The sequence below is a fragment of the Heterodontus francisci genome, unplaced genomic scaffold (assembly GCF_036365525.1).
Source record: "Heterodontus francisci isolate sHetFra1 unplaced genomic scaffold, sHetFra1.hap1 HAP1_SCAFFOLD_58, whole genome shotgun sequence".
In the NCBI taxonomy this organism is placed as follows: Eukaryota; Metazoa; Chordata; class Chondrichthyes; order Heterodontiformes; family Heterodontidae; genus Heterodontus; species Heterodontus francisci.
Window position 1 is genome coordinate 5,742,348 of NW_027142006.1, and position 22,138 is coordinate 5,764,485.

The following is a 22,138-nucleotide window of genomic DNA, read 5'->3' on the forward strand; positions in this document are numbered from 1 at the left end:
GTACTCTGACAGTCTCTCTCTCTCTCTCTCGCTGATGGGTTTGAGTTGATTTTCAACTGGCAGCTGTTGGTGTTTCGATAAATCAAGTTCCCTCCACCCATTTTTTTGGACAGACAGTGTAGTATAAGGATGTAAAGGGTTAATGCTGAGGACATTGGGATCAATCACTCCCACTGTCAAAGTGATGATGTAACAGTCACAGGAGATGAGGTTTGGGAAAAGAGAGAGCAGCACCAAGGATGCTAGCTTAGGAGGCTTGATGAGTGTGTATATAGTATTGTGTAAATTAGAAAAGAGTTCTTAGTTCTTTCAGCAGGAAATGTGTCCCGAAAATATCGAGAAACTCACAATTTTATTATTCAGGAGTCGGAACACAAATATTAATTCCAAGTGACCGTTCTGGGTTCATTTAACAAAAAAAAGGTAGAGAATAATATTACTCACTGATTGAAATCCCCCAGTGAGGAGACAGTTAAACAGGTGATCTGTTGGGGCATCCTTCGATCCAAGGTTTCTGCAGCATTTAATCTCCCTTTTTGGTGAAATTCTCTGTTATATGCAACTTTTTTTTTATCCAGCTTTGAGGGGCAAGTGAAAAAACTGAAAAAAGTGAGCAGTTCCATCGTTTCTTTTCTTCCTTCTTCCCTTCTTTCCATCAGTTTCGCTTTTCTGTCTCAGATCAATATAGTGATGAGAATCCCAATTTAATCTGTTGTTTCTGGTGTTTTATCCATTCCAATCAGAATTCAACATTCCAATCAAATCTATTTGTTATTCCACAGTGTCTCTCCATGTGTTTTATTCTGTTGTATTCTCTCACAGTCTGTTTGATGATCAATGTTACATCTCACTCTCTGTTCTGGTGAAGATCAGAAGCAGTGATATCTGTTTACACCATCCACCAAGTCGGCCTGAAGATGTGCCTCGCCGATCATGTGGAGTTAGGAACATAGGAACATAGGAGCAGGAGTCGGCCATTCAGCCCATCGAGCCTGCCCCACCATTCAATATGATCATGGCTGATCATCCACTTCAATGCCCTTTTCCCCACACTTTCCTCATATTCCCTTATGTCATTTGTATTTACAAATCTGTCAATCTCTGCTTTAAACATACTCAACGACTGAGCTTCCACAGCCATCTGGGGTACAGAATTCCAAAGATTCACAACCCTCCGAGTAAAGAAATTTCTCCTCATCTCTGTCCTAAGGAGCTTCCCCCTTATTTTGAAATTGAGCCCCTGGTTCTCGACTCCCCATCCAGATGAAACATCTTAGCTGCATCTACCCTGACTGTCCTTTAAGTATTTTGTAGGTTTCAATGAGATCACCTCTCATTCTTCGAAACTCTAGAGAATACAGCCCCAGTTTCCCCAATCTCTCTTCATAGAACAGTCCCATCATCCCAGGAACAAGTCTGATGAAATTTCATTGAACTCCCTCCATGGCAATAATATCCTTCCTAAGGTAAGGAGACCAAAAATGCACACAGTACTCCAAGTGCGGTCTAACCAAGGTTCTATACAATTGAAGCAAGAATTCACTACTCCTGTACTCAAATCCTCTTGTGATAAAGGCTAACATACTATTAGCCTTCCTAATTGCTTGCTGCACCTGCATGTTAGCTGTCAGTGACTTATTGACATGGACACCCAGGTCACCCTTCTATTCTATACCTCAGCTAATAAAGGAAAGGATTCCATATACCTGCTGAACCACCTTATTGACCAGTCCTGCTACCTTCAGGGATCTGTGGACATTCACTCCAACGTCCCTCACTTCCTCTGCACCGTTCAGTGTTCTCCCATTAATTGTGTATTCCTTTGCCTTTTTTGACCTCCCAAATGCATCACCTCACCCTTGTCCAATTTGAATTCCATTTACCACTTCTCTGCCCACCTGACCAGTCAATTGATATCTTCCTGCAGTGTACAGCAATCCTCCTCCCTATCAACAACACGGACAATTTTTGTGTCATCTGCAAACATCTTGATTGTGCCCTCTACATTTATGTCCATATCATTAATATATACCACAAAAAGCAGGGGACCTAGTTCTGAGCCCTGTGGAACACCACTGGAAACAGTCCTCCAGTTGCAAAAACACCTGTAACCAATTCCTTTTTGTTTCCTGCCACTGAACCAATTTTGTGTCCAGCTTGCTACATTCCCCTGGATCCCATGTGCTTTTATTTTTTTTAACCAGTTTGCCATGTGGGACCTTGTCAAAAGTCTTGCTAAAATCCATGTGGATCAGATCAACTGCACTATCCTCATCAATCCTCCTTGTTACTTCTTCAAAAACATTCAATCAAGATAGTCAGACAGGAGCTTCCCTTAACAAATCCATGCTGACGGTACTTGATTAATCTGTGCCTTTCTAAGTGACAGTTTATCCTGTCTCTCAGAATTAATTCCAATAATTCGCCCACTATTGAGGTTAGGCTGACTGGCCTTTAATTATTTGGTCGATCATTCGCTTCCTTTTTCAACAATGGTGCAATGTTAGCAATAAAAACAAAAAGTGCTGGACATCCACAGCAGGTCTGGCAGCATCTGTGGAGAGAGAAACAAAGTTAACATTTCAGGTCAGTGACCTTTCATCAGAACAGAAACGTTAACTTTGCTTCTCTCTCCACAGTTGCTGCCAGATCTGCTGTGTATTTCCAATGCAACTAGTTTTTATTTCAGATTTGCAGCATCTGCAGAATTTTGCTTTTATTGCAGTGTTACGAGACCTCCAATCCTCTGACATCACACACGTATCCAGTGAGGGATTGGAAACTGATGGTCAGACCTTCAACTATTTCCTCCCTGACTTCTTTTAACAGCCTGGGGTACATTTCATCCGGCCCTGATGATTTATCCACTTTCAAGGATGCTAATCCCATTTATACTTCTTCTCTCCCTCAGTTTATCATGTCCAAAACTTCACACTCCTTCTCCTTAATTACAATATCTGCATCACCCCCCTCATTTGTGAAGACAGTAAAATATTCATTAATAAACATACCAACATCTTCCACACTGACACATAGGTTACATTTTTAGGTCTTTGATGGGCCCGACTCTTTCCTCAGTTGCCTCTGACTGCAATGTATTGATGAAACATCTTTGGATTTGTTTTGATTTTGTTTGTCAATATTCTTTCGTGATCTCTGTTTGTTCTTCATCGCTACTCCCAAATACCTCTAGTCATGTCAAAACACAACTTATCAGAAGGGGAATTTGAACCCACCCCTGCAGAGAGAATTGTGATCTGAATGAACCGTCTCAGACTGCTCGACCATCCTGACTACCCCATGTGTATGTTTAATGCTGACGAAATTATCCATTCATTGTGAAAGTATTTGTGAGATTGTGGAAATGTCTGGAAGAGGAAAGACCAACGGGAAAGCTCGGTCCAAGGCCAAGTCTCGCTCCTCCCGGGCTGGACTGCAGTTCCCGGTGGGCCGTGTTCACAGGCTCCTGAGAAAGGGTAACTATGCTGAGCGTGTGGGTGCCAGAGCCCAGGTCTATCTGGCTGCTGTGCTCGAGTATCTGACCGCTGAAATCCTCGAGCTGGGCGGTAACGCGGCCCGGGACAACAAGAAGACCTGCATCATCCCCAGACACCTACAGCTGGCCGTCCTCAATGATGAGGAGCTCAACAAGCTGCTGGGAGGGGTGACCATCGTTCAGGGTAGAGTGCTGCCTAATATCCAGGCCGTGTTGCTGCCCAAGAAAACCAGTGCTTCGGGCACCAAAACCAAGTCAATCTGCCAGGATTTTTTCAAATACTCAAAGGCTCTTTTCAGAGCCACCCACAGTATCTGAAAGGGCTGATTACTGTCTGAAGTCTGCTGTACCCGCACCTCTGTCTATCCCTCTTCATCTGGAACAACCAACGCTATCTTCCATTCCTTTCACCATTATGTGTTTAACTAGCTTCTCCTTATAGTCATTCCAATATCAATGTACTAATGAAATGATCTGTGTCAGTGCTGGCAATTTCCATAGAATCATAGAAAAATTAGGGCACAGAAGGAGCCCATTCAGCCCATCGCGTTTGCTCTGGCCGAAAAAACTAGCCACCCAATCTATTCCCACCTTCCAGCACCTGATCCGCAGACTTGCAAGTTACAGCACTTCAGGTGCATGTCCAGGTATTTTTAAATGAGTTGAGGGTTTCTGCCTCCACCACCATTCCTGGCAGCGAATTCCAGACACCCACCACCCTCTGGGTAAAAACGTTTCACCTCATGTCCCCTCTAATCCTTCTACCAATCACCTTATGTCTGTGGCCCCTGGTAACTGACCTCCCCACCAGGGGAAACAGGTCCTTACTGTCCACTCTGTCTAGGCGCCTCATAATTTTGTACACCTCATTCAAGTCACCCCTCAGACTCCTCTGTTCTAAGGAAAACAACCCGAGTTGCTCCAATATTTGCTCATAGCTGCAACTTTCAAGCCCTGGCAACGTTCTTGTCAATCCCCTCTGTACTCTCTCCAGAGCAATTATGTCCTTTCTGTAATGTGGTGACCAGAACTGTACGCAATACTCCAGCTGTGGCCGAACCGCCGTTTTATACAGTTCTAGCATTACATCCCTGCTTTTCTATTCTATACCTTGGCCAAAAAAGGAAAGCATTCCATATGCCTTCTTCACCACTCGAGCTACCTGTCCTGCCACTTTCAGGGACCTGTGGACATGCACTCCAAAGTCTCTCACTTCTTCTACCCCTCTCAATATCTTCCCGTTTATTGTGTATTCCCTTGCTTTGTTTGCCCTCCCCAAATGCATTACCTCACACTTCCCCAGGTCGAATTCCATTTGCCACTTTTCCGCCCACTCAACCAATCCATTCATATCATTCTGATGTCTACAGCTATCCTCCTCACTATCAATTACACGGTCAATTTTTGTGTCATCAGCAAATTTCCCAATCATACCTCCCACATTTAATTCCAAATCATTAATATATACCACAAACAGCAAGGGACCCAACACTGAGCCCTGTGGAATGCCACTGAAAACTGCTTTCCATTCGCAAAAACATCCGTCGATAACTATCCTTTGTTTCACTGAGTCAATTTTGGATCCAACCTGCCACATTCCCCTGTATTCCATGGGCTTTCATTTTACTGACCAGTCTGCCATGTGGGACCTTACTAAAATCCATGTAGACCACATCCACCACACTATCCTCATCAATGTTTCTTGTTACTTCCTCAAAAAACTCAATCAAGTTAGTGAGATATGACCTTCCCTTAACAAATCCATGCTGACTATCCCTGATTAATCCTTGCCTTTCTAAGTGGCAGTTTATCCTGTCCCTCAGAATTGATTCTAATAATTTACCCACCACCAAGGTCAGACTGACCGGCCTATAATTATTTGGCCTATCCCTCACATCCTTTTTAAATAATAGTACAACGTTCGCAGACCTCCAATCCTCCGGCACCTCCCCCATATCCAGTGAGGATTTGAAGATGATCCTCAGCGCATCCACTATTTCCTCCCTGGCTTCCTTTAACAACCTCAGATGCAAACCATCTGGCCTTGGTGATTTATTCATTTCGAAGGATGTCAGACTCTCTAGTACTTCCACTCTCATTATGCTTATCGTATCTAATATTTCACACTCCTCTTCTTTGTCTGCATCATCCCTCTCCTTTGTGAAGGCAGAGACAAAAACTCATTAAGAACCCCACACACATCTTCTGCATCCACTCATACGTTCCTTTGTACATCTCTGATAGGCCGTACCCTTTCCTTAGTTATCCTCTTGCTCTTAATGTACTGATAGAACATCTTTGGGGTTTCCTTCAAGTAGTTGTATCCAGTCCACATCCACCAAGTCACCTCTCAGTTTTGTAAAATTTGCCTTCCCCCAATTTAGAACTTTTACTTCTGTTGTATATTTGTCCTTTTACATGATTATGCCAAAACTAATTGCAGTATGGTCACGAGGGGTCGTGGTGGCGTAGTGGTCTTGTCAGTGGACTTGTCAGTGGATTAGAAACCCAGACACCTAGGGTATTGCTCAGGGGACGTGGGTTCAAATCCCACCATTGAAATTTAAATCCAAATAATAAATCTGCAATTAAAAAGCAAGTCTAATGATGGCCATGAAACCATTGTTGATGGTTGTAAAAACCCATCTGGTTTACTCATGCCCTTTAGTGAAGGAAATCTGCTGTTCTTGTCTGGCCTGCATGCGACTGCAGACCCACAGCAATGTGGTTGACTCTTACATGCCCTCTGAAATGGCCGAGCGTGCCACTCAGTTGAAACTAAACACTACGAAGTCAATAAAAAGGAATGAAACCAGACGGACCACCCGGCGTCGACCTGGGCACCAGAAATGACAATGGCAAACCCAGCGCTGTCGACCCTGCAAAGTCCTCCTTAGTAACATCTGGTGGCTTGTGTTAAGTTGGGAGAGCAACAGCCTGACGTAGTCATACTCACAGAATCATACCTTACAGGCAATGTCGCAGACACTGCCATCACCATCCCTGGGTATGTACTGTCCCACGGGCAGGACAGACTCACCAGAGGTGTCGGTACAGTAGAGAGGGAATTGCCCTGGAAGTCCTCAACATCGACTCTGGACCCCATGAGGTCTCATGGCATCAGATCAAACAATGAACAAGGAAACCTCCTGCTGGTTACCACCTACTGCCCTCCCTCAGCTGATGAGTCAGTACTCCTCCATGTTGAACAGCACTTGGAGGAAGCACTGAGGGTGGCAAGAGCACAGAATGTACTCTGGGTGGGGGACTTCAATGTCCATCACCAAGAGTGGCTCGGAAGCATCTCTACTGGCCGAATCCAAAAGGACATATCTGCTAGTGCTGCTTGATGGCAATATTGATGACACCTTCCATCACTTTAGGCCCCATCAGTCTACTCTCAATCATCAGTAAAATGATGGAAGGTGCCATCAAGCGGCACTCGCTTAGCCATAACCTGCCTCAGTGACACTCAGTTTGGGTTCTGCCAGGGCCACTCAGCTCCTGACCTCATGACAGCCTTGGTTCAAACATGGACAAAAGAGGTGAGGTGTGAGTGATTGCCTTTGACATCAAGGCAGTATTTGACCGAGTATGGCATCAAGGAGCCCGAGCAAAACTGAGGTCAATGGGAAAACCCTCCACTGGCTGGAGTCATACCTAGCGCAAAGGAAGATGGTTGTGGTTGTTGGAGGTCAATCATCTGAGCTCCAGGACATCACTGCAGGCGCTCCTCAGGGTAATGTCCTCAGCCCAACCATCTTCAGCTGCTTCATCAATGACCTTCCTTCAATCAGAAGGTCAGAAGTGGGGATGTTCGCTGATGATTGCACAATGTTCAGCACCATTCATGACTCCTCAGATACTGAAGCAGTCCGTGTAGAAATACAGCAAGACATGGACAATATCCAGGCTTGGGCTGATAAGTGGCAAGTAACATTCGGGCCGCACAAGTGCCAGGCAATGACCATCACCAATAAGAGAGAATCGAACTAACTCCCCTTGACATTCAATGGCATTACCATTGCTGAATCCCCCACTATCAACATCATAGGGGCACCATTGACCAGAAGCTGAACTGGAGTAGCCATATAAATACCGTGGCTACAAGAGCAGGTCAGAGGCTAGGAATCCTGAGGCGAGTAACTCACCTCCTGACTCCCCAAAGCCTGTCCACCATCTACAAGGCACAAGTCAGGAGGGTGTTGGAATAGTCTCCACTTGCCTGGATAGGTGCAGCTCCAACAACACTCAAGAAGCTCAACACCATCCAGGACAAAGCAGCCCACTTGATTGGCATCCCATCTACAAACATTCACTCCCTCCCCCACCGACGCACAGTGGCAGCAGTGTGTACCATCTACAAGATGCACTGCAGCAATGCACCAAGGCTCCTTGAACAGCACCTTCCAAACCTGTGACCTCTACCAACTAGATGTACAAGGGCATAAAATGCATGGGAACACCACCACCTGCAAGTTCCCCACCACGACACACACCATCCTGACTTGGAACTATTTCGCTGATCCTTCACTGTCACTGGGTCAAAATCCTGGAACTCCATTCTGAATAGCACTGTGGGTGCACCTACCCCAAATGGACTGCAGCGGTTCAAGAAGGCAGCTCACCACCACCTTCCCAAGGGCAATTAGGGATGGGTAATAAATGCTGACCTGGCCAGCGACGCCCAAAATCCCATGAATGAATAAAAAAAAGCTATCTCCAAAATGGTCACCCACTGCTACTTGCCCAGCTTCATTACTGAAGACTCGCTCCAGAATTGTGCCCCCTCTCATTGGACTTGTGATGTGCTGGCTATTAAAGTTCTCTTGAATGCAGTTCAAGAATTTTGTGCCCTCTGTGCCCTTCACACTGTTTGTATCCCAGTTGATATTGGGATAGTTGAAATCCCCAACTATTATTTCCCTATAGTTTTGCACTCAGCAATTTGCCTACATATTTGTTATTCTATCTCTCTCTCACTATTTGGGGGTCTACAGTACTCTCCTAGTAGTGTGGCTGCCCCTTTTTTATTTCTGAGCTCCACCCATATGGCCTCATTTGATGATTCATTTAGCATATAATATAATCCCTCCTCAAAGCTGTATGCCTTCCTTAACTAATAATGCTACACTCCCACCTTTTTTTATCCCTATGCCACATGAAAACTCTATATCCAGAGATGTTGAGCTGCCATTCTTGCCCTCTTGAAGCCGAGTTTCCCTTATTGCAATGATATTGTGTTACCATGTGTGGGCACAATGGCGCAGTGGTTAGCACCACAGCTCCAGGAACCCGGGTTCGATTCTGGGTACTGCCTGTGTGGAGTTTGCAAGTTCTCCCTGTGGGTTTTCGTCGGGTGCTCCGGTTTCCTCCCACAGCCAAAGAATGCAGGTTGATAGGTAAATTGGCCATTGTAAATTGCACCTAGTGTAAGTAGGTGGTAGGGAATATGGGATTACTGTCGGCGTAGTATAAATGGGTGGTTGTTGGTCAGCACAGACTCAGTGGGCCAAAGGGCCTGTTTCAGTGCTGTATCTCTAAATAAAAATAAAAAGTGTGATGTTACTTTATCAGCACAGGCTTGGAGGGCCGAATGGCCTGTTCCTGTGCTGTATTGTTCTATGTGTCTATCTGTGCCCTCAGCTCATCAGCTTTATTTACCATATGAATATACATACAAGTATAAATATTAGGAGCAGGAGTAGGCCATTCGACCCCTAGACCCTGCTTCCCCATTCAATAAGTTCACGGCTGAACTGATTACTCCACATTCCCGCCTACCCCCGATAACCTTTCACCCCTTTGCTTATCAAGAATCGATGTCCCTTTGCCTTAAAAATATTCAAAGTCTCTGCTTCCACCGCCTATTGAGGAAGAGAGTTCCAAAAACTCACCACCCTCTGAGGGAAACAAATTCTCCTCATCCCTGTCTTAAATGGGTGACCCCTTATTTTTAAACAGTGACCCCTAATGCCAGATTCTCCCACAAGGGGAAACATCCTTTCCACATCCACCCTGTCAAGACTCCTCAGGATCTGATATGTTTCAATCAAGTTGCCTCTTTAAATAAATAAATATCCTTTAACACTGCCAAATTCCTCTGCTGCACACTTTTTAAACTTTGCTTCTTCTGTCTTTCAGAGTCATTTGCTAATTTTCTGCCTCCCGTTCCCTGCCCTGAAATTGCCCTGTCTGAAACTGCCCTCAGGTTCCCATCAAGCTGCCAAATTAGTTTAAACAATCCCCAACAGCATCTTCATCCCGGTCCTGTTCAGGTGTAGACCGTTCGACTTATATAGGTCCTACCTTCCCAAGAACTGGTCACAATGCCCCAGAAATTGGAAGCCCTCCTTCCTGCACCATCTCTCCAGCCATGCATTCATCTGGTGTATTCTCCTATTTCTATACTCACTAGCATGTGGCCTTGGGAGTAATTTGGAGATTACTACCTTTGAAGTCCTGTTTGTTAATCTCTTTCCTAACTCCCTAAACTCAGCCTGAAGGATCTCATCCCTCTTTCTTCCTATATCGTTGGTACCAATGTGGACCACGACCTCTGGCTGTGCATCCTTGCCCTCCAGAATGCTCTGTCGCCACTCAGTGATATCCATGATCCTTGCACCAAGGAGGAAACCTGGTTTGCGAGCACTGAAATACCTATCTGTTCCCCGAACTATACAATCCTCTACCAGTATTGCTCGCTTGTATTTTCTCCTCCCTCCCTGCACAGCTGAACCACCCATGGAGTTCTGGTCATGACTCTCACTGCACTCTCCAGAGGAACCCTCTCTCCCATCAGTACTCAGAACTGAATACCAGTTAGAAAGTGGGATGCCCTCCAGGGACTCCTGCACTACCTGCCTTGACCTTCTTGTCTGTCTGGCAAACTCCCAATCCCTCTCAGCGTGTGCTCTCTTCAACTCCGAGGTGACAACCTGCTGAAAAGTCCTATCCACCTAGTTCTCTGCCTTGCGGATGCACAACACTGACTCCAGTTGCTGCTCGAGTTCTGAAACCTGGAGCTCAAGCTTCTGCAGCTGGTGACACTTCCTGCAGATGTGTTTGTCAAGGACACATGGTGCATCCATGACTTCCCACATACCACAGGAGGCACATTCCACTTGGCCGAGCTGCCCTGCCATAACTAAGCTTTACAAACTCATTATTGCTCGTGTAATAAGTGTAATAAGTAGATTAATTTACCAGTTACTCACCAATCAGCTTCTTCCCCTGTACCATGGAGGCTGAAAAAGCAGAAAAGAAAAGAGACCAAACAGCACCTCCTTCCCCTAGTCAGTGAAGTCCCTCACACATCAACTCACAGCTTTACACTCTGTCCAAACAGCACTTTCTAATTAGTAATTATTAGAAATTGCACTAACTAAAACATTAGTAACCTGACCAATTACAAGGTAGCTATTTGAGGGTTTTTAAACAAAGAGCTCTTTCCCTCATCCTGATTTCAGTTCCCACTCTAGACACTTGCTTTTGATTCCAGGACACTGAGGGCGGGGTGCTGCCGAATATCCAGGCCGTGCTGTTGCCCAAGAAAACCAGCGCTCTGGGCACCAAAACCAAGTCAATCTGCCAGGATTTTATCAAATACCCAAAGGCTCTTTTCAGTATCACCCACAGTATCAGAAAGGGCTGATTACTGTCTGAAGTCTGCTGTACCCACACCTCTGTCTATCCCTCTTCATCTAGAACAACCAGCGTCATCTTCCATTCCTTTCACCATCATGTGTTTAACTCGCTTCTCCTTATAGACAGTCAGATATCAATGTAATAATGAAATGATCTGTGTCAGTGCTGGCCATTTCCCTGTCCTGATTTCAGACCCCACTCTGGACACTTGTTTCCCATTCCAGGACCTACTTGTATTAATATTCAGCACCACCTGTCAGTCAGAAACTTGTCTCAATGAACTGATCCTTTCACTGAACTTCCAACTGCTGCTGTCTATTTCTAGAGGGAAAGAGCTGCTCACTGTGTAAGGATGTGAGGGGAATGTAACCCGGCTGCTGGTGAGAAGGTCCCGTCTTCTCAATCAAAAGCCTTTTATTTTACGACAGTGATTCCCAGATTCCCAGCTGGTCCGTTGAGGATTTTGTTTTCACAGAAATATCTTGTTAAATACAAATCTGATTCCAACATGTCAGTAACAGGACAGAATGGGAACCTTTAAAAGAATGAAGCAACTATTTCAGTGGCTTCTCACTGTCCCCCTGAAGCCTGTGTGAAGGGGAATTACCAATAGTCTGTAATTTATTACTTCCACACCGAGTTTGAGTTATTTTTCACGTGAAAGATTGCTGAACGGAGTCTTTTCCTACCAGTTACGGATAAGAAGTTGACAAAAAATGGCAAAATAAAGCTGTTCATAAAATAGCACCAGCAATTTGAGTCGGTAAAAGCAAAATTGTGTTTTAAAAGCGTTTTTTTTAAAGCGTGACGGGAAAATAGATTTTTATGTACTTTTCCAGTCGATCATTTCTTTTCCACAGTGAAATTGGCAGCTTTCACGAATTCAAATATTCTGCCAGGTTGACAGGTTCAGCCAATGAATTTTTGTATTTTGTGCTTCGAGGTTCTCCGATTGGATCATTCATTTTATCTAATGGCCGTGTGGCGTAATGAATAAGGCGTTTGACTTCAGTGTATTTCATGAGGTTATCGGAAGATTGTAGGTTCGAGTTCTGTCACGGTCATTTTGACCCAAAGGGGTTATGCAGGGCTTTGGGGATCGAGTCAGGGACTGAACAGATTGGAAACCCGACATGGACTTGATGGGGCGAATGGCCGCCTCATGTGGAAAGAGATGCAACAGGTCAGTGGCAAGTGGTCCAGAGGAAAACCACAAAGAAAAAACATCCCAAAGCCACCACCCAAACCAGTGGCAAGAGGAGGCTCTCTTCTGAATCAGACTGCAACAACTCCTCTTCACTGGACGGGGAAATGCTGGAACGACAGCCCCTTCAAAAGAGGCGGCAGAACTCCGAGATGGATGATAAAGCATCCCAGCCCCCGGGCACTGGAAGCTGTGATGGGCCCGGCGTGGCCCAACCCCAATGCCCCACACGTAACGACGTGGCGAACGCATCTCAGCTCCGGGACACCGGGAGCAAAGACACGTCTGGCGCACCTGAGCTCCGGGAGACCGGGAGCTGTGATGTTTTCGAGGAGGAACAGATGGAAGCAGCTGAGGACAACCCAATCCTCTCTGCCTACAAGACCCCCCCGATGTCACCCGAGAGGCACAAACCCTGCATGAAAAATCAGGAGGGGTTTCTGAGCCCAACCAACGTGAAACTGCTTGCGCAGACGATGGGTATGCAGGAACATCCCGAAGGGGAAGGACTGGGACTAGCGAGGACAAATGGTATGGGAAGCAACAACTAATTTTTAGTAAAAAATGGGTGTAAGAATTGCTTCCATTCATGTGCGTAGCATTAAATCGACTACGCGATGTGTTTCAACCTTGGATTACCTTGCCAAGGTCAAAGCTGACCTACTGTTTCTGCAGGAGTGTGGAATACCACACCTCAGCACCTACAGGCAGTGGTCGCGATGGTGGTCCCACGGGCCATCGATCTGGTCGGGGGTTAATGACTGCCGTTCCTCCGGCCTGGGTATTCTGCTGCGGGGAGGTAACTTCACCATCTCCGAAGTTAAGGAGGTGGTGGGCGGCCGCCTCCTCGTAGCAGACGTGATGTACAACAACGCTCCGCTCCGGTTGATCAACGTGTACGCCCCGGTACAACGCAGCGAGCGGCTGACCGTCTTCCAGCAGCTCCCACTGCTGCTGGCGACGTCCAGGCCAGTCATCCTAGGCGGTGACTTCAACTGCATCATCGATGCGGCTGGACGATCCGGCAGTGACGACAGCAAACTGGACGCTACGTCCGGATTCCCAATAGAAACAGTTAAGGATGCCAAACTGCACGACGTCTTCAGCAAACCTGCAGACGGAGCGCAGCGCAGATACACATGGTCAAGATCGGACGGGTCTGCCCGTTCCAGGATTGACTTCCTGTTTGTGTCCCGTGCTGTCACGGTCGGATCCACCGACGTCAAGCCGGTGTTCTTTTCCGACCACTGCCTCTTACTGGCCGACTGTCACTTACAGAACGACCAGCGGGTTGGCAGAGGGACGTGGAAGCTCAATGCGACACTGCTGACCCCAGAGAACGTTGAGGAACTCAAAAGGGATTACAATGGTTGGAGGACCGTGAAACCCCTCTTTGAGTCTCCAGTTCACTGGTGGGAAGCGATTAAGGAGAAGATCAAGAGGTTCTTCATCCACAAAGGTGTTCAGAAGGCGAGAGAGAGACAGAGGGAACTGTCCCGACTCCAGAAAATTATGCAAAATCTACTCCGGTTGCAGTCAATGGGGGTCGAGGTCAAGGAGGACCTCCAAGAGGTGAAGAGCCAGCAGGCCTCGCTCTTTGCCAAGGAGGCCTCCAAGATCATCTTCCGGTCCAGAGTCCGCTCCATCGAGCAGGATGAGACGTGCTTGCGTTACTTCTTCCAAAAGGTACACAGAGAGAGCTCTGTTATCAGCAGCCTGAAGGAAGAAGATGGCTCGGTAACGTCTTCGCAGTCCGACATACTCAGGATCAGCAAATCCTTTTATGCTGGGCTGTATGACGCGAAGCCCACAGACAGCAGAGCCTCCCAGTCCTTCCTGTCATCGATCACAGAGGTTTTAGATGACAGCAGGAGGGAGGGACTGGACAAGCCGCTAACTCTGGACGAGCTGACAAAGGCCGTCGAGTCTTTCGAGACGAGTAAAACTCCCGGGAGCGACGGCTTACCGGTCGAGTTGTACTCGGCCCTGTGGGACTGGATCGGCCCGGACCTGCTGGAAGCATACGAGAGTATGCTCCTGGCCGGCAGCATGTCAGAATCCATGGGAAAAGGCATCATCACCCTCATTTACAAGCAGAAGGGGGAGAGGGCAGAAATCAGAAATTGGCGGCCCATCTCACTGCTTAATGTTGATTACAAGATTCTGTCCAAAGTCATAGCCAGTCGAGTCAAGTCTGCTCTGGAGTTGGTGATTCACCCCGATCAGACCTGTACTGTACCCGGCAGGAAGATCTCTGATAGTCTCGCGCTGCTCCGGGATACGATCGCCTACGTACGGGACAGGAGGGTGGACACCTGCCTCATCAGCCTGGACCAGGAGAAGGCTTTTGACAGGATATCGCACACCTACATGATGGATCTGCTCTCCAAAATGGGGTTTGGGGAGGGAATCTGCAATTGGATCCAACTGCTCTACACAAACATCAGTAGCGCAGTGTCAATCAACGGGTGGGAATCTGAAAGTTTCCCGATCAAATCTGGAGTCAGACAGGGCTGTCCTCTGTCCACGGTCTTGTTTGTTTGCTGTATTGAACCCTTTGCTGAGTCTATTAGGAAGGAAGCGAGCATAAGAGGGGTGACAATCCCAGGCAGCGGAGGCACTCAGGTCAAAACCTCCCTGTACATGGATGACGTCGCCGTCTTCTGCTCGGATCCGCTGTCCGTGCAGAGACTGATGAGCAACTGCGACCAGTTCGAACTGGCCTCGGGAGCCAAAGTTAACCACGGCAAGAGCGAGGCCATGTTCTTTGGGAACTGGGCTGACCGATCCTTTGTCCCCTTCACCGTCAGGTCAGATTACCTGAAGGTGCTGGGGATATGGTTCGGAAGGGCCGGGGCGTGCACCAAAACCTGGGAGGAGCGAGTAGCCAAGGTACGACAAAAGTTGGGCATGTGGGGGCAGCGATCTCTCTCCATTGTGGGTAAGAACCTGGTGATCAGGTGCGAGGCGCTCACGTTGTTGCTCTACGTGGCGCAGGTCTGGCCCATACCCCACTCCTGCGCCGTGGCAGTCGCCCGAGCCATTTTCCGCTTCGTCTGGGGATCTAAAATGGACCGGGTCCGGAGGGACACGATGTTCAAATCTCTGGACATGGGCGGGAAAAATGTACCCAACGTGGCCCTCATCCTGATGACCACCTTCGTGTGCGGCTGCATCAAGCTATGTGTAGATCCCCAGTACGCAAACTCCAAGTGTCACTGCATGCTGAGGTTCTATCTGTCCCCGGTGTTGCGAAGGATGGGCCTGGTCACATTGCCGTGGAACGCACCATGCAGTTGGGCGGCGCCGTACCACCTATCCTTCGTGGAGCAGTTTCTGCGGAAAAACACCTTTGACCACCGGTCCATCAGGCAGTGGTTTGCACGGAATGTCCTCAAGGCCCTACGGGAAAAGGAAACGGTGGATCCTGTCGGATGGTTCCCCGAGCAGACCGTCAAAGTAATTTGGCGGAATGCCTCATCACCAGAACTTTCAAACAAGCACCAAGACGTAGCTTGGCTGGTGGTGAGAAGAGCCCTCCCCGTCAGATCCTTCATGCACACCCGAAGTCTCGCCCCCTCCGCACAGTGCCCCCGCGTTGGCTGTGGTGGGGAAGAGACGGTCGCCCACCTCCTCCTGGAATGTGCCTTTGCAAAGCAGGTGTGGAAAGAGATGCAGTGGTTTTTGTCAAGGTTCATCCCAAGCAGCTCTGTAACACAGGAGTCTGTGCTCTACGGGCTGTTCCCAGGGACGCACACCGAGACAAACATCAACTGCTGCTGGAGGACTATCAATTCGGTGAAAGACGCCCTTTGGTCTGCCCGAAACTTGCTGGTCTTCCAGCGCAAAGAGTTGTCCACCGCCGAATGTTGCAGACTGGCACATTCCAAGGTCCAGGACTACGTGCTGAGGGACGCACTAAAGCTTGGGGCAGCCGCAGCAAAGGCTCAATGGGGTAAGACCACAGTGTCAGGTCCCCCCACCAAGCTGGACTGAGGGGCTGGATCCATGGGAAACCCCTCGAACTGTATCGTTAATATTCTCAATTGCTGTAAATGCAAAACTGTAATTGACATGACAATTGTGAAACGGAAGGGTTGGGAAGAAACTCATGACAGTATTGAAGGAAACTGATCTCCCTTGCAATGTTTGTATTTTTTGGTGCTGTTTGGAAACTGTTTGGCAATGTAATTTTTACAGATTTTAATGAATAAAGTATATTTTGGAAATAAATTTAAAAAAAGTCAGTTTCAGTGCAGGAAACACCGTCTCGTGGGAAATAACATCACAAGGGGGTTTGGTTCCAGTGACCGATTCAACGGCTGCTGCAAAACTCCCGGATTCCCTCATTGCAGCGAAATCATTTTGAAATTCTATGAAAACAATGAGTGATTCTGGAGGAGTGATGTGGCTTTTCACTGAGGGCATGTGTCGACTGGGGAAATAACTAACTGGAGAGTCTCGGGCACTGTTTACACAGCCCGTTTAGAAAATCAAATCCACTGCACATCCTTGCTGCAAATGAAATGTCAAATTCGGGGATTCCAGTTTTTTTTCATCCCGAACACAGCAGATTGATTGAACAAAGAATTAAAAGTAAAATACTGCGGATGCTGGAAATCTGAAATATTTCAGATTGATTGAACTGTTCTGAACAGCCTATCCCAGCTCCCATTTCTCGGTCACTGCTCTCTCTGTGAGGCGGGTGGCTCTTAGAAGAGCCTTTGTTTTGTGTTTGCTGGAAAGGGTCAAATTGTTCAACCACCGAATCCGTAGAGAGTGCGGCCCTGCCGTTTCAGAGCGTACACCACATCCATGGCAGTGACCGTCTTGCGCTTGGCGTGCTCAGTGTAGGTGACCGCATCCCTGATCACATTCTCCAGGAAAACCTTCAACATCCCGCCAGTCTCCTCATAGATCAAACCCGAGATCCGCTTGACCCCGCCACGGCGAGCCAGGCGGCGGAGTGCTGGTTTGGTGATGCCTTGGATATTATCACGAAGCACTTTGCGGTGCCGCTTTGCTCCGCCTTTGCTTAGTCCTTTGCCTCCTTTACCTCTGCCAGACATGATGATTCTTCACTCAGGTCACTACACAATATAAGAAGCAGACTCTTGCAGGCTCTACTTTACACAGACCGCCCGGACCTGCCTGAGAATGGCAGAGAGAGAGCAGGAAGGGGAGGAGACAGAGTGAAGATTGAACAGAGAGCAGATGGGGAGGAGACACCCAGAGTGACAGACGGAGAGAGAACGGCCCCTCATCTTTCAGCTCCACCTCCAGTTTCCTCTGGTTCGCCAATTTCAAACCCTTTATTAACAGTGGAACCGAAACCCAGCTCTCCACACACACCCTTCCAGACTCGGCCTTCATAGTCAAGGCTTTCCAGAAAGCCGGAGCTTTTAAATATGGTTCCGCTACAATTAACACTCAGTAATATTCCCACCTAAACACAGTCCATTCTATAACAAATAACCTACTCAGTAACATCACCATTTCCACACACATCCTCTTCCAGCAGTTTATAAACACCTTATTGCAGCTGTTTGGGGAATCTCCTGTGTTAAGATTGGAGTTGGAAAGCGGCCTTTACCCGGCAGTGTTACCGTCTCACACTGAATCTGCCAGACATCCTGTTGATCTGCCTAGTTCCCCACTGTCTCTCTTGACTATTACATGGCACGGGTAGTATTTCAGAAAGTACTGCAATGGAGGGAGTGCTGGGGACTCCAGGCCAATCCTGGAGGGATGGGGGAAATATCTTTCGAAATTCCCTGGAGAGAATCGTGATATGACAGGTCTCCAGGGACAGACCAAGGAGAGAGTGTGGAAATTGAATGGAAACATGGCAAAAAGAGTTGGGGATTCAGGAACACAATCCTCTCTGATAGGTTACAGCGTCCCCTCTGCTCCTGCTCTTTACGAGACACTTTTCCAGTTTAAATTTATGGACAAGGTGGGTTAGTTGCTCTCAGGGTGGGTGGGGGCAGAGGAGCCTCAGTGGCCATGGGTGGGACAGGGAAAATGGAGACAGAGAACCAGGACTCCGGTCACTCCCCAGCGATGTCTGCTGGAAAGTATCTGTGGATCGGATGATGCCGGGGTCCCATGGAGAGGGGAAGGGGGTGGGGTGATGGAGTGAGGAGGTGGAGAGGGAGTGTTCGTGGTGTCACAGCCAACCCCCTGCCCAAACCAAACTCCCACATCCCAGCATTATATTGTCCAATTCCTGGAGGCGGAGGATGGCGATTCCCGTTGGATTAATTTCTAATGTTCGGCATCTTATCCTGATAAAATCGCCAGTTCTGAAGGAGGCCATTCTGTACTTATTCTCAGGCCATCGAGGCGTCATCTTTCCCTTTTCAGCTCCTGACTGCTGGTATTTTTGCTGTGAAATATGAAATGCAACGTATGTTCGCAGCTGTTTCTGCCCTGTTGCAGCCAGAGGAACATAGAAATGGGGGTAGGCCATTCAGCCCCTCGAGCCTACTGCACCTTTCAATTAGATCCTGGCTCACCTGTATCTTAACTCCAGCTACCTGCTGTGATTTCATAAACCCTCAGACCATCACTGGATAAACATCTCTCAAGGTTTATCTGATTTTTCGGAGAGAATTCCAGGTTCCCACGACCCGTTGTGTGAAAAAGTGCTTCCCAGCAATATTCCTGAAAGGCAGAACTCTAATTTTTGAGTTCTCCCCCTTTGTTGTGGAACTGCTTGTTTACAGATCTGACCGAAGTCCACACTGCAGAACAAACAGCTGTTCCTCTGATCCTGTCACTTCAGCTTTGGATTTGAAGCTCATGCCTCTTTCCATGATGATTCTTTGTGCCCTATCTCTGTAAATGGTTATGCCTGTCTTTTTGTCAGGTATGTCAAACATTCTTTTTTCCAGTCCTACTCAGGACCCCACCCCCAGCTCTTTTTCCGGTACAATGATGACTGGATCAGCGTCATTTCCTGCTCCCGCTCCGAACTGGAAAATTTCATCAACTTCGTTTCCGATTTACCCCTCACTGTGGTTGACAGGGCTCTCAACCCTTTTTATTATTTTATTTTATCATTTTTTTTTAACCATGTGCCTGCCTTAAACTTGGTTTTTCAAGTATGTGCTTTTGGACAGAACTATTGATTATTCTGTCATTAACACTCTCTCTGCACTAATATTTTGTCTTTCACTACACCATTAGCACACTCCCTTTGCCTTTGCCCCATGACCTCCTTGTCAGTTAATCTCTCCTGCCCTCTGCCCTATTACACACCTTCCCTTTTGTTCTCTTCCCCACCTCCCCCCACCCCCGCTTCACTTGCTTAAAACCTATTACATTGAGTGTGGGACAAATTCAATCCATCTGTTGTACTGTATGAGATTAATTTTGACACACTTACTGGTACATTATGTGACAGCGAGTTTAATTCTACATCTATCTGTCTGTGGTACTGTGTCTGAGTGTGAGATTATTTCAGTGTCAGTCTATGAAACTAAATGTGATTGTTTGATTCATTCTGTATGTCAATCATGAGTATTGCATGTGAATGTGTGGCAGCTTCTGTATCTATCTGCTACTGTGGGTGAATATGGATATCATTCGGTACCTGTCAGTGTCCGGAACTAAATGTGTGTGTGAGATTCATTGTGTATGCATCAATCTTACAGTCAGAATGTGACTGTATGGTTCATTCTCTATGTGTCAGTCTAAGGTACTATATGTGCCAGTGGTTTTAATTATGTTTCTGTCATTGTATGTGAGTCATTTTATGGTCTCACTGTATATCTTTCAATCTCTGGTTCTTTCTGTGAGAGTGAGATTAATTCTCTATCTGCTGGTCTCTGAAATTAATTGATTTTGTGACTCACTCTGTGCCTGTCAGTCTATGATACTGTGGATAAGAGGGGAATATATATGGTGTCTGTCTGAACTTGGTATCGAGTATGATTGTAGGATTCATTGTGCATCTATCATGATCCAGACTGAATGAGAAATAAGGTTCATTCTGTACGTGAAAATCTCTGGTATTCTAGCCACGTGAACTCGAACGTGCCTGTCAGTCTTTGACACTGTATCTGATTATGGGATTGACTCAATACCTTTCAGACTTTGGTACTATGCATATGTGTGGTTCAAGTTCTGCATGTCAGTCTCTGTTACTCCATGTGAGTGTCGATATCCTTTATGTATCTGTCAGTCTCTCGCAATGAATGCAAGTGTGGGATTAACTCTCTTTTCAACAGTATCTGGTACTGACTGTGAGCATGTGACTCCTACAGTATCTGTCAGTGTTTTCTATTGTATGTGAATGTGCAATTCCTCCTGTGTCTTTCAGTACCTAGTACAGTGTGTATGGGATTTATTCTGTACCTGTCAGTATCTGCTACTGAATGAGATTGTGGGATTCATTCTGTTGTCTGTCAATCTCTGCTAATGTACGTGAGTGATATCTGTTATGCATATATTATTTTCTGGTACTGGAAGTGTATATTGTATTTATTCTTTACTTGTTAGCCTCTGGTACCGCGTATGAGTATGGTTCTCATTCTGTATCAGTCAGTTTCTGTGACAGTCTGCGTGCGCATATCCACGGCTCATTTTGCATTTGGCAGTCTCTGGTACGAAATATGCGTTACAATTCATTTTTTATGTGTCTGTCTCTTGGACAGTCCATTACAGTGGGATTAATTTTGTACCTCTCAGCTGCTGGTTATGTCTGCAAGTGTACATTCTGTATCTATGTGACGCTGGTGCTGTATGAGTGTGGAATTCTTCTGTACCTGTACTTAATCTACGGGATGGTATTGAGAACTATTTGTTTAATGCCATAATGTATCACCATTTTCTTGTCTCACTAGTATTTTAAAATATAGATCACTGCACATTTTAACTGTGTGTATTACTGAGTTGTGGTTTGAGCTTTTTGGACTAGTATTCAGTCTGTAACTGTATGAACACATTTGTGAATGACAACATATATTTCAAACTCACACATGGCATGCTCAGTATAATCAGAATCATTCAATTGATAAGATATCATTCAGTACAGCTCTTGGAGAGATTATTGGATTGGTATGGAATGTGCAGTGCAGTGTGCACTAATTGACATAATACTGTAACTTTCCTTTTGATACTGTATCAGATGTTTGTACTACATTGTAATCTGTCACTCAGTCTGCAGTCTGGGCTACATTATTCGGATTCATTCTGTACCTTTCCATCAGCTGCTCTACCTCATATTTAATTTGTAGCTTAGGATGCACTCTTGTGGGATTGATCCGGTGCTTTTCAATATGATAGTGGGTGTGATTTTGAACTAAGATTGATGTACCTAGCTTTCAGCAGTACTGAGTTGGGGTGAATTGGAAACAACTTCTGCCTCTCCTGCTTTGTTTGATTGTCTGCTGGATTGAAAATGTGTCTCTGGAACTTGGGATCAGTGTGAGTCTGACTGCTTCTTCTCTCTGTGACTGTGGAACTCATGGCCTGTCTGTGTCTCTGAGCTCTGGGATTGATAATGTACCTACTCTGTGTTAGAAGGAGTGGACTCTACATATCCTTGTGCCGGGGAATCATCACAATCCTTCTGGTTCCTTCAAGTATTTGCTGACAGAAAGAAAGAAAAATATCTCTTGTAACTCAAGATCAATTGAGGTGGAAGCTTGAAAAGACATGAATATACTATTTCAATTAATAATCATTATGACCAACCACAAAGGATGATCAGTAATACAAAGAGTGTCAGTGTCTGATTCCACTGCAGCACTCAGCTTCTGCTGATCAGGTTTTCTTTGGTAGTT

At 46.5% G+C, this 22,138-nt stretch overlaps 1 pseudogene; it reads left to right on the forward strand.

Annotated features, from left to right (window-relative positions):
- Nucleotides 1-22,138, forward strand: part of LOC137365873 (histone H2A-like) — a 138,145-nt pseudogene that overhangs the window by 76,718 nt on the left and 39,289 nt on the right.